The sequence below is a fragment of the Rhinoderma darwinii genome, chromosome 1 (genome assembly GCF_050947455.1).
Source record: "Rhinoderma darwinii isolate aRhiDar2 chromosome 1, aRhiDar2.hap1, whole genome shotgun sequence".
NCBI classification, from domain to species: domain Eukaryota; kingdom Metazoa; phylum Chordata; class Amphibia; order Anura; family Rhinodermatidae; genus Rhinoderma; species Rhinoderma darwinii.
Genome location: NC_134687.1, coordinates 315,698,704 through 315,712,112, shown reverse-complemented (window position 1 = coordinate 315,712,112; position 13,409 = coordinate 315,698,704).

The window sequence follows — 13,409 nt, the reverse complement described above, 5'->3', positions numbered from 1 at the left end:
CAAATAAAAGATCCCAAATATTAAGACACCACAAAAGACTTCGTCAAGATGTGGCCCTCTTACAGAAGACTCATCTGAGGACTTCAGATTACCACCTCAGTTAGAAGTTCTGGGTGAGTACTATGCATGGCTCATCCTCTGTCCACGGTAAAGCGGGAGTACTGATCCTAATTTCTAAAAACTTTCTAGTGTAAAATACTCCACAGTACACAGAACCAGGAAGGGAGATGGGTGCAGGTGATTATGGATGAGAATGTGGAGCAGTGGTCTATTTATAGTGCATATGGTACAAATGACGATAACAAAGGCTTTTTTAGGACCATGGCTTTGCACCAAATCCAAACAAGCCGAAGGCCAGGTTTCCACGGGTCGGACACTGCGTAAAAATCACGCAGCGTGTGCGACCACTTTGTGGTGCGTTTTTTTAATGGAATTTCCGCTGCAAAAGAAAGCCGTTCATACTTACCCCCACGGTCTTCTCTGCATGTAGTCCGCTCTCCTACAATGACGTTGAAGGCCATGTGATGCTGCAGCCTGTAATTGTCTGCATCAGTCACATGGGATGAAACATCATCCCAGGAGGCCGGACTGCAGGAAGAAGGACAGAGTTCTGGGTAAGTATGATTTTTTTTTCCGTAGTTGCGATTTTTGCGGTGTAATATGCCGCAAAAGTCGCAACACTTGACTTTCTGTTGCGAGATTTGCATCCCCAATTAATTCAATGGGGAAATCCTGCAACGGAAAATCAACTAAAACGCAGCATAAATTGACATGCTGTGGAATTAAATTCCACACCGCAGGTCTGTTTATTAACATTTACACAGGTTTTTTTTTTTCATTTGTTGAATGTTCTGAACCACATATCAAACCGGGAGAATCACATATCACATATACATTCTACTGGTTATGTTATCCTCCATTATTTAAAAAATGCGCGACAAACTCCAGAAATAGGAACAATTTTTTGTTTCTGCGGAGGTGTCATTTACTGAAAGTGTTATCCTTCCTAAGTTGCTAAATCCCCTCCAAACAATCTGTCACGTTGGGTACGTGAACCCACTGGGCCGTACCGCCTTGACTGTATGGAAGCTGGCCAACAGGACTCAGGTCACAGTCTATAGTTCGTATAGGTGTACCTGTGGTAGCTCAGACAGTAGCAAGACAGGCTTGGCTGAGACTAGGCAGCAAGCAGGCACCAGGCATGGTGAAGCAGGACAGGCTGGGTACTCAGCTCACCACAACTCCAACTCAATACGGCACTTGACCAGGATAGCACAGAATACAGGTAGCAGGAACGGGAAACACTGGGAACTGGAAAACACTTAGGAGACCATTTGCATAGACAGACTAGGGTAACGACAACAAAGCTCAGGCAAGACAGGAAGGGGCTGGGCCCCTCTTATAGTCCAGGTTGCTCATGGGCTAATTTAGTAAAAAGGAAAAAAGGTCGGAGAAATCCAAGGGCGCAGCCGTATAAGGATGAGATACTTTAATTGTACATGAAACAACAACAAAAGACTGTGTTTCGAAGCCGTACCGGCCTCTTCGTCAGGTCAGAGTACAAATGATTATTCAGAGAAGATTCACTGCTTATATAACCCAGAGAAACCGGATAACTACCGGGTCAGGTTAAAGGTCAAAGGTCAGAGCAGGGGGGCGGGTTACGGCAAAACACTGTGATCACAATAAACATACAAAAAGATTTAAAATACATAAAAATACAGAGGATGTGTTAAAAAATAAATTAGTTATACCTAAAAGACACTAGTTGGTCCAAACTAAAAAAGAACATAAGAAAAAGACCATTCAAAAAGATATTAATAAGATACTCCATATTTACGCTAACTGAAACATAGAAGAAAATCATAAGGAGAGATATTCCTATAAAATAGCACACTTAGAGGATCACATCCCATGTCTGAAGACACTGTATATATATCTAAAAACATGATTAACTTAAATTGTGGTCATACTTAATCAAAAAACATTATATTGTCGTTCTTGTATTTTTGTATTTGTATGTTGTTGTCCTAGAGACATACCGCTTATTAGGGCCATAAAAAGAGGAACAGGGGAGATCAAGAAGAGAAAGAAACTACTGTAAATCGTTCAAAAAATATATAATAATGAATATGAGTACATAAGAGGGGTTATAAAAATGTATTTAAAAAATAATAACGTATATTCTATTTTATATATTATATATTAAAAAAGGTTGATTATATTCATCTGTTTGTCATGAGAATATATGTACTATGAAACGCGTTAAATGATACAGGAGCATTACACAACCCAAAGGGCATGACGGGGTATTCGAAATGACCTTCGGGCGTGTTAAACGCAGTCTTCCACTCATCCCCCTCTTTGATGCGGATAAGGTTATACGCCCCCCGTAGATCAAACTTAGAGAACCATTGGGCCCCCTGAACCTGATTAAAGAGATCAGGAATCAAAGGAAGGGGATACTGGTTCCTTACAGTGACCTTATTTAAGTTACGGTAGTCAATGCATGGCCTAAGACCACCATCCTTCTTCCCTACGAAGAAGAAGCCAGCACCTACCGGAGAAGTAGAGGGGCGAATGTAACCCTTGGCCAGGCATTCCTGGATATACTCTCTCATGGCTTCACGTTCGGGACAAGAAAGATTAAATATCCTACCCTTAGGGAGCTTAGCTCCTGGTACCAATTCGATAGCGCAATCGTATTCTCTATGAGGAGGTAACACTTCGGAGGCCTCCTTAGAGAAAACATCAGCGAAGTCCTGCACAAACTCAGGTAGCGTGTTCACCTCCTCAGGGGGAGAAATAGAATTAACAGCAAAACATGACGTCAAGCATTCATTACCCCATTTGGTAAGCTCCCCAGTATTCCAGTCAAACGTGGGATTATGCAACTGCAACCATGGAAGGCCTAAAACCAAATCGGACGATAATCCCTGCATCAACAGTACAGAGCACTGCTCCAAATGCATGGAGCCAACAAGGAGTTCAAAAACAGGGGTATGCTGTGTAAAATAACCATTAGCAAGAGGAGTGGAGTCGATACCCACTACCGGGACAGGTTTAGGCAAATCAATCAAAGGCATAGCTAGAGACATAGCAAATTCCACAGACATGATATTAGCAGAAGACCCTGAATCCACGAAGGCACTGCCGGTAGCAGACCTACCACCAAAAGAGACCTGAAAGGGAAGCAAGATTTTATTACGTTTCATATTTACGGGAAATACCTGTGCGTCCAAGTGACCTCCCCGATGATCACTTAGGCGCGGAAGTTTTCCGGCTGCTTATTCTTACGCCTAGGACAGGTGTTCACTTGATAGTTCTCATCCCCACAATAGAAGCAGAGACCATTCTTCCTGCGGAACTCTCTACGTTGTCGGGGGGACATGGAGACCCCGAGTTGCATAGGTACCTCCGAGTCTTCCGTGGAAGAGCGAAGCAACGGGACCTCGGGAGGCATCATGGGGGAGTCAGAGGGGAAAACACAAAAACGTTCAAGTTGTTGTTCCCTGAGACGTCGGTCAAGTCGTACCGCTAAAGCCATAACCTGGTCTAGGGAGTCAGAAGAGGGATAGCTAACTAGCAGGTCTTTCAGGGCGTTCGACAGACCCAACCTAAACTGGCACCTTAAGGCAGGGTCATTCCACCGAGAAGCTACGCACCACTTCCTAAAGTCAGAACAATACTCCTCAACAGGTCTCTTACCCTGACGTAAGGTCACCAGCTGACTCTCGGCAAAGGCAGTCCTGTCAGTCTCGTCATAAATTAGTCTGAGAGCAGAAAAGAAACGATCAACGGAGGAAAGTTCAGGGGCGTCAGGAGCCAAGGAGAAGGCCCACTCTTGGGGCCCTTCCTGGAGCCGGGACATAATTATACCCACCCGCTGGCTCTCAGAACCTGAGGAGTGAGGCTTTAAGCGAAAGTAGAGCCTACAACTCTCCCCAAAGGAGAGAAAAGTCCTCCGGTCCCCTGAGAACCGGTCAGACAACTTGAGGTGGGGTTCAAGAGGTGAGGTGAGGGGCACTACCATGGTAGCGTCAGGCTGGTTGACCCTCTGAGCCAGGGCCTGGACCTGTAGGGAGAGACCCTGCATTTGCTGGGCCAGGGTCTCAAGGGGGTCCATAGTAGAGACAGGGACCAGGGTAGACTAGGTAATGGGCTTGTGATTATGTAATGATAGGGGTAGGGAAACGGACAAGTGAGCCCTAATCTACCCGCCACTCTGTCCCTGCCTACTTGCAACGACCCGACCTAGGCGACGGGGTACAACTGGGCGGCGGTCCCTACGCTCAGTAAGTGCACGAGACAAATAGACAAGGGTACACAAAGCTAAGGGAAATGGGGCAGTTGCCCACGGCAACACCGTGAGCAACAAGAGAAGTGAACGAGCCGAGTCAAACCAGGAGTGTACGAGGTACCAAACGCAGAGCAGGAGAGTAGTCAGTAAGCCGGGGTCAATATGGAGCAGGATCAAATAGTCAGCAGCTGTACCTGGGCCAGGAAACCACACGAGAAGAATCACAAGCAAAGGAGGAACAGGAAAGGCAGGTATAAATAGACAGAGGGCGGGAGCTAGCTGAGTCTGGCCAGGCTGCAATAGGCTCTCCCACTCCTAAGCCTGCCAGCCTGAGTGGTGGAAGCTGGAGTCCGTCTCAGAGACATAGACTCAGGTGAAGACTGATTACCTATGGGCGTTAACCCCGAAGCTGTGCCTGGCAGATCCTTTACAGTTGGATGAAGAGATTGGCCAGTCGGGAAGCAGAAGGTAGGCCAGTCAGCGGAACAAAATGAGCCATCTTGGAGAATCGGTCCACCACCACCCAGACCATACTGCATCCAGCAGAGGGAGGCAGGTCTGTGACAAAGTCCATAGTAATATGTTGTTGCCAGGGGGCAGCGCCTGGAGCAGGCCAGCCGGTTTGGAGTGGGCAACATTATTTGCTGTGCACACCGTGCAGGAGGAGACAAAGTCTGTGATGTCTTTGGGCAGAGTGGGCCACCAGAACTGACGAGCAATCGGGTCTCGGGTTTTACGGACACCCGCGTAACCTGCCAGTTTGGAACTGTGTCCCCAGCGGAGGATTCTTCTTCTGTCTGCCAGACGCACAAAAGTCCTCCCGGGGGAATGTCTCTAACTTGCAAAGGGTTGATTGGGATGATGCAGGATGGATCAATGATATTCTGTGGAGATTCTGTAGTGTCCTCTGTCTCGAACGACCTGGACAAGACATCGGCCCTCACATTCTTGTCGGCCGGACTGTAGTGGAGCTAAAACTGGAACCGGGCAAAGAACAGCGACCACCTGGCCTGACGGGGATTCAGTCGTTGGACCGTTTGGAGAAAGGTGAGGTTCTTGTGGTCCGTGAATATCAAGGGATGAACTGCACCCTCTAGTAGATGTCTCCACTCCTCTGGACCCAATTTGATGGCCAGTAACTCCCGATCCCCAATCGAGTAGTTGCGTTCTGCGGAAGAGAAGAGTTTAGAGTAATAGCAACATACCATTGTCTTGCCCTTGGAACTTCTCTGGAACAGGAGTGCACCAGTACCGACAGAGGAGGCGATCATCTCCAATGAGAACTGTTGAGATACATCTGGATGATGGAGGATAGAGGCTGACGTGAAGGCACTTTTCAGGCTATTAAAGTGGAGGAGAAGTTTGGAATGAAGTGTGTGTAGAAATTAGCGAATCCCAGGAAGCACTGTATGAACCTCAAGCTTTGAGGGCGTGGCCATTCCAGGATGGCTTTTACCTTCTCAGGATCCATCTTGAGGCCTTGATCCGAGATGATGTAGCCCAGGAATGGTAGAGCATCTTTCTCAAATACGCACTTCTCCAGCTTGGCGTATAGGCGATTCTCCCTTAACTGCAGCAAAACTTGATGGACATGTCTCCGATGACTCATCGGATATGGAGAAAAATCAAGATGTCATCAAGATAGACCACAACACAAACATAGAGGAGGTCACGGAAGATGTCATTAACGAACTCTTGAAAGACCGCGAGAGCACTACACAGGCTGAAGTGCATTACTAGATATTCATAGTGTCCCTCACAGGTGTTAAATGCCGTCTTCCATTCGTCACCCCGGCAAATCTGGATTAGGTTGTATGCCCCACGCAGGTCTAGCTTAGAAAAAATCTTGTCTCAATCAAATACGATCAAACAGTTCAGAAATCAATGGCAACGGATATCTATTTTTTACCGTGATCTGGTTGAGACCCCGGTAGTCGATGCAAGGACGCAGAGAACCATCCTTTTTCTTGACGAAGAAGAACCTGGCCCCTGCCGGGGAGCAAGGCTTCCGTATGAAACCGCTCTCCGAGTTCTCCTTAACATAGGCGGACATGGACAGAGTCTGTGGCAAGGAGAGAGGATATACCCTACCCTGGGGAAGGGATGCACCAGGAACCAGCTCGATAGGACAGTCATACGCCCGGTGTGGGGGCAGCGTCTCCACCTCTTTCTTGCTGAAGACATCCGAGAATGCAGAATAATGACAAGGCAATCCTACCAAGGACTGAGGCAGAGGAGGCTGAGCCAAATGAATCTGTACCAGGCAGCGGTTGAGACACTCGGAACCCCACTGGAGAACCCCTCCAGAATTCCAGTCCAGGACTGGGACATGTAGTCGGAGCCAGGGCAGGCCTAGCAGCACAGGGTTGACAGCTAAAGCCAGGACAAAGAACGAGATGACCTCAGAATGAAGGGATCCCACTTGGAGCCTCAGCGGCTTGGTCACAGCTACCACCGGGTCTGGCAGAAGTAGTCCATTCACAAATGCAACCATATAAGGCCTCTCCAGAGGGGTTTTGGGCAATTGGAGAAGATCCACCAGGTCTTCTAATGAAATTAGCAGCGGATCCAGAGTCCAAATAAGCAGAGACCCAGGGCGTTTTTTCGCCGGACACTATGGTCATGGGAATGGACAATTTAGACAAAAGTCCTTCACACAGGGTTGTCTCTCCTACCAACCCTAGGCTCTGGGGATTTTGGGGGCACAAACGCACAAGACGGCCTCCGAGGCCGCAATATAGACAGTCCCGAGGTGCGACTGCGTTGTCTCTCCTGGGTAGACAGCTTATGTAACGTCTATGGCCACGCCTCGTCGTTCTGACTTACCCATCGACGGCCGTGGCCATGGACATCCGAGCTCCTTGTAGCGTCGTCCTCCTGTGGGGCGCCGACACTCACTTCCGGGTATCGAGACTGTCTCCGTCTTAAAGGGCCAGTGCGCTCATAATTGCAGGAAGTCTGCAATCTAGCCCAGATTGCTACTGGGCTATAAAAGGGGCTCTGCCCTCTTGTTCTTTGCCTGAGCGTTGTTCGTTACCCAAAGTTTGTCTTGCTAATGGTCCCCTAGTGTCTTCCAGTTTCCTAGTGTTCTATGTATCCTGTTCCCGTGCTATCCATATCTAGTGCCGTGCTGAGCTGTTGCCGTGTTGTGCTGAATTCCACACCTGTTCTGCTACGCCACGCCTGATGGCTACCTGCCGCCTGGTCCCAGCCAAGCCTGCCTTGCTACTGTCTACATTGCCTCAGGTATCCTCTCTGGACTATTGACTCTGTACTTTACCTGTTTGTCCAGCTGCCATCCCGCTACGCGGTACGGCCCAGTGGGTCCACACCCCGCATCATGACAGTAGGCTCAGGCCATGGACCCCGCTGGTCAATTCAAGGGCATGTCACCCTCCCAAGCAATGCAGACGGACCTGCAGGATCTCCGAGCTAGACAGGATCAATTTATTGTGGCAGTAGATTCCATGGCACAGCAGCTAGGGACGTTAGCTGCTTCTCTTCCTGCCTCTATGCAAGCTTCTCAGATCGACCCTCCTGCTACACCACCTGGCAGTTCCGACTTGGATCCTCGGTTCTCGCTGACATTAGCTTCTCGGTTCTATGGAGACCCCAGTACGTGTCAGGGGTTTCTGAACCAATGCTATATCCTTTTACCCTGCACGGAACCAAGATCGCCTTCATCGTGTCTCTACTTGCTGGCAAGGCCCTGGCATGGGCAAACCCTATCTGGGAACGTCAGGGACATGAGACCCAAGACTTCCAGGGGTTTGTGTGGTTATTCCGGACTGTTTTCGAAGAGCCAGGACGAGTCTCTTTGGCAGCCACTGCTATCTTTAACCTTCGACCAGAAGGACACCTTCATGGGTGAAAACCCCATCCAGTTCCGGACCCTGGCAGGAGAACTATCCTGGAACAATGAGGCCTTGGTGGCATCCTTTTGGCATGGTCTATCGTCTGAGATCAAGGACGAACTGGCCGCTCGAGATCTGCCACCTCCTTGGACGACTTGATTTTGCTTGCCACTCGGGTGGACATAAGGCTGAAGGAGAGATCTCATGAAGTTCATCAGGAGACACGGCTCCCTAGACTGGCGCCCAACTTCCAGCAACCCCTCTTGCCTCCTTCTACTGCTTTGCCCGAGGTTCTGATGAAAGTGGATTGGCTAAAATTGTCTGTCCAGGAGAAACAGCGCAGGCGCACCTCTGGACTCTGGATGCTGTTTATATTGCGGCCTCGCTGGCCATGTCGTGCGTCGTTGTCCTCAGAAGCCAAAAAAACCCAGCGCCTAGGTTTGGTTGGAGAGACAACCCTGGGCGCCACTGCATTCAATCGAGAACTCTCCTCCAAACTGTTCATTCCCATAACCATCATTGCTGGCGAGAGGCCCCATCCGGTCTCTGCCTACCTGGACTCTGGCTCTGCAACCAATTTCATCTACCAAGACCTTGTGGACCTTCTTCAGTTGCCCACTGTCCTGCTGGAAAGGCCGTTGATCGTTGCCTGACCTGGACTGCCATTGCCTGACCTAGTCGTGTCTGTGACCAAGCCATTGAGACTTCAAATGGGAGCTTTTCACTCTGAGCTCATCTCCCTGTTTGTCCTGTCCAAGGCATTCAACCTCATGCTGCTGGGTTTGCCTTGGCTCCGTTTGCACGCCCCAGTCCTGGATTTGAACTCTGGAGAGGTTCTCCAGTGGGGCCCGAAGTGTCTTGACCGCTGTCTGGGTCATATCCAGCCACAGCAGCCTCCTCCACTTCAGTTATTGGCAGGGTTGCCTTCTTGTTTCTCTATGTTCTCTGATGTTTTCGATAAGAAGGAAGCTGAGACATTGCCGCCACATCGAGCAGATGATTGTCCGATCGACTTGGTTCCTGAGTCGTCTCCTCGCGGTAAAGTGTACCCTCTCTCCTTGCCAGAGATCCAGTCTATGTCGGACTACATTAAAGAGAATCTGGAGAGGGGCTTCATTCGTAAATCCTCATCCCCAGCCTGAGCTGGGTTCTTTTTTGTCAAAATGAAAGATGGATCCCTACGACCTTGCATTGATACCGAGTCCTCAACCAGATCACGGTGAAGAACAGGTACCCACTGCCTTTGATTTCAGAACTGTTTGATCGCATACGGGGGGTAATTTTTTTTGCTAAACTGGACCTGCGGGGGGCCTACAATCTGATCTGGATTCATCGAGGTGACGAGTGGAAGACTGCTTTTAATACTCGTGATGGGCACTATGAATACCTAGTTATTCCCTTCGGCCTGTGTAACACCCCCGCTGTGTTTCAAGAATTTGTCAATGACATTTTTCGTGATCTCCTTTATGTTTGTATTGTGGTGTATCTCGATGACATTTTGATTTTTTTCCCCAGATCCAGTAACTCATCAGACTCATGTCCGCCAGGTGTTGCTACGTTTAAGAGAGAATCATCTTTGTGCTAAGCTGGAGAAGTGTGTGTTTGAGAAAAAGTCTCTACCCTTCCTGGGCTATATAATTTCCGATCAGGGCCTGAAGATGGACCCTGAGAAGGTAAAGGCTGTCCTGGAGTGGCCACGCCCCCAAGGCTTAAGGGCCATACAACGCTTCCTGGGATTCGCCAACTTCTACCGGCTGTTCATTCCCAACTTCTCATCTTTGACTGCTCCCATTTCTACCCTCACTAAAAAGGGTATGAATGCCAAAGTGTGGACTCCGGAGGCAGAAGCCGCATTTGAATCCTTAAAAAAAGTTCACGTCAGCCTCTATTCTTCACCACCCTGATGTATCCCTACAGTTTTCTTTAGAGGTGGACGCTTCCTCTGTTGGTGCTGGTGCACTGTTGTTCCAGAGAGGTCCGAAAGGCAAGGCTGTGGTAGGTGGCTACTATTCCAAGCTGTTTTCTTCCGCAGAGCGCAAATACTCGATTGGGCATCGGGAGTTACTGGCCATCAAGCTGGCTCTGCAGGAGTGGAGACACCTACTGGAAGGCGCAGTCCATCCTATCCTGGTCTTCACGGATCACAAGAACTTGACCTGCCTACAGACGGCCCAGCGGTTGAATCCTCGTCAAGCCTCGTCAATGTGAGGACCGATGCCTTGTTTAGGTCATTTGAAACTGAGGACACTGTGAAGTCCCCACAGACTATTATTGCCCTTCTTGCATCTTCTGTGAACCCCCTGCAAGTTATAGACATTCCTCCGGGAAGGACTTTTGTGCGTCTGGCAGACATAGGAAGAATCCTTTGCTGGGGTCACAGTTCCAAGCTAGCAGGTCACGCGGGTGCTTGTAAGACCCAAGATCTAATCGCCCCCTATTTCTGGTGGCCCACGCTGCCCAAAGACGTTATGGACTTTGTCTCCTCATGGCTCATTTCGTTCCCTTGACCGGTCTACCTTCTGCTATGCGATTGGCTGACCTCTTCATTCAACACATCTTTCGTCTGCACGGCTTGCCCCTGCATATTGTCTCGGACCGAGGGGTCCAGTTCACCTCGAAGTTTTGGAAAGCACTCTGCAGTCTCCTCGGTGTAAAGTTGGACTTCTCTTCAGCCTATCATCCCCAATCCAATGGGCAAGTCAAGAGGGTTAACCAGATTATGGAGAACTATCTGCGTCACGTTGTTTCCAGGCGGCATAATGACTGGGTGCAGCTGCTTCTGTGGGCAGAGTTCTCCTATAATAACCACACTGGTGAGTCCACCAATCCCAGTCCGTTCTTCATCGTCTACGGCCAACATCCTCGTATACCTCTTCCTGTCTCTACTTTGTCCCAGGTGCCTGCAGCTGATGCTATCTTCAGGGACTTTCTGCAAATATGGCAACAGACCCGATCTTCTATCCTGCTGGCAGTGGACCGCATAAAGAGAAAGGCAGATACAAGAAGACGGGCTCCTCCTCAGTTTCTTCCAGGTACAAAGGTCTGGTTGTCTTCAAGGAATATCCAAATGAGGGTGCTGTTCTGCAAATTTGCCCCTAGGTTCCTCTGACCCTTCGAAATCCTGCTACAGATCAACCCGTTGTCCATCAAACTGTGGCTGCCTCCTACCCTCAAGATCCCTAACTCCTTCCATGTCTCCTTGCTGAAACCAGTGGTCCTGAACCACCACTCCAGGACTCCAAGTTCCGCAGTGGACCCTGGCGGCTCATCTGGGACTTTTGAAGTAAGGGAGATTCTGGCCACCAAGAAGGTGAGAGGAAGGACGTTTTATTTAGTGGATTGGGGGGGGGGGGGGGGGTTCGGTCCAGAAGAGAGGTCTTGGGAGCCAGAGGAGAATATCGATGCCCCTGTCCTCATGAGGAAGTTTCTCTTCCGCTCTGGTCTCAAGAAGAGGGGGGATACTGTAACGTCTATGGCCACGGCTCGTCGTTCTGACTTTACCCTCGACGGCCGTGGCCATGGACATCCGAGCTCCTTGCAGCGTCGTCCTCCTGTGAGGCGCCGGCACTCACTTCCGGGTATCAAGACTGTCTCTGAACGGTGCCCGCTCCTGCGCGTGCACGGTCTTAAAGGGCCAGTGCGCGCATAATTGCAGGAAGTCTGCAATCTAGCCCGGAATGCTACTGAGCTTATAAAAGGGGCTCTGCCCTCTTGTTCTTTGCCTGAGCGTTGTTCGTTACCCAAAGTTTGTCTTGCTAATGGTCCCCTAGTGTCTTCCAGTTTCCTAGTGTTCCCTGTATCCTGTTCCCGTGCTATCCAGATCTAGTGCCGTGCTGAGCTGTTGCCGTGTTGTGCTGAATTCCACGCCTGTTCTGCTACGCCACGCCTGATGTCTACCTGCCGCCTGGTCCCAGCCAAGCCTGCCTTGCTACTGTCTACATTGCCTCAGGTATCCTCTCTAGACTATTGACTCTGTACTTTACCTGTTTGGCCAGCTGCCATTCCGCTACATGGTATGGCCCAGTGGGTCCACACCCCGCAACGTGACAGCTTAAACTGGTCCATCCTCACAGACTCCTTTGGAGGATCAGCATCTAAGGAGAAGTAGGAACCGGGCTAGGGAGTCTTCTCTCCCGACGAGCTTCTTGGAACCATTCTCGGATCCTTATATCAATCCGGGTGGCCAGGAGGATGAGCTCATCCAGGGTAGACGGTAGATCTCGGGCGGCAAGCTCGTCCTTAATCTCAGGAGACAGTCCCTGCCAGAATGTAGCCACCAAGGCCTCATTGCTCCATGACAATTCTCCCGCCAGGGTGCAGAAGTGGATTGCGTACTCGCCCACTGAAGTGTCTCCCTGGCGTAGGTTCAGAATGGCGGCAGCTGCCGACGAGAATCGTCCAGGTTGCTCAAACATCGTGCGAAATTTCTGTAGGAATCCCTGGAAGTCACAGTTCTCAGGTCCTTGTCTCTCCCAAATAGGGTTCGCCCATGCTAGGGCCCTGCCAGTGAGTAGAGAGATGATGAAAGCGAACCATGCACCATCAGTCGAAAATGCCCTTGCCTACAGGCTCATGTGGATCTGGCACTGGTTCAAAAATCCACGACAGGTCTTCGCATCTCCATCATAGTGGTGAGGTAGCGGCAGAGAAAATCGGGGATCAGCACTGCCAGGAGGTGTAGCCGGAGGATATGTACTGCCAGGAGGTGTAGTATCACCCTGTAGTGTCATGGGTCACCCTACTACTCGACCGGACACATAGAGCAAGCGCTACGGTAATTTCCCCATGGCACATCAAATCGCTTTTACACACCAAATACTCTCACTGACCTGCTGTAGCAAAACAGTCTGTTGTAATTAGAGACACACTGGTGACCTGGAAATAAATGAGGAAACAGCAAAGTTTGCCTTTTCTCCTTTCAAAACATATGCCTCTATGGAATCACCCAGAATTCCCGCCTGACAGGGAGAGCATCCTTTATAAGGAATTGAGAGACAATGGGATAAGTACTGCATGCTGCTTGATGCATACTGGGGAGAAGAGATTGCTGACATACTCAGAGATTATTTCCAAGATTGATCTGAGTAGAAAATATCACTTCTCCTATATCCAACTTTACTTTTTCATACATTCTAAACTTAGGAATCTGGAAAAAGAAGCCCTAAATACCCCTTTCGATAATTTTCTTGGTCCCCCTTCTCACCGGCCTACTATCACCATATTGTATTGGGGCCTTTGTAATATGGCCGCAAAAA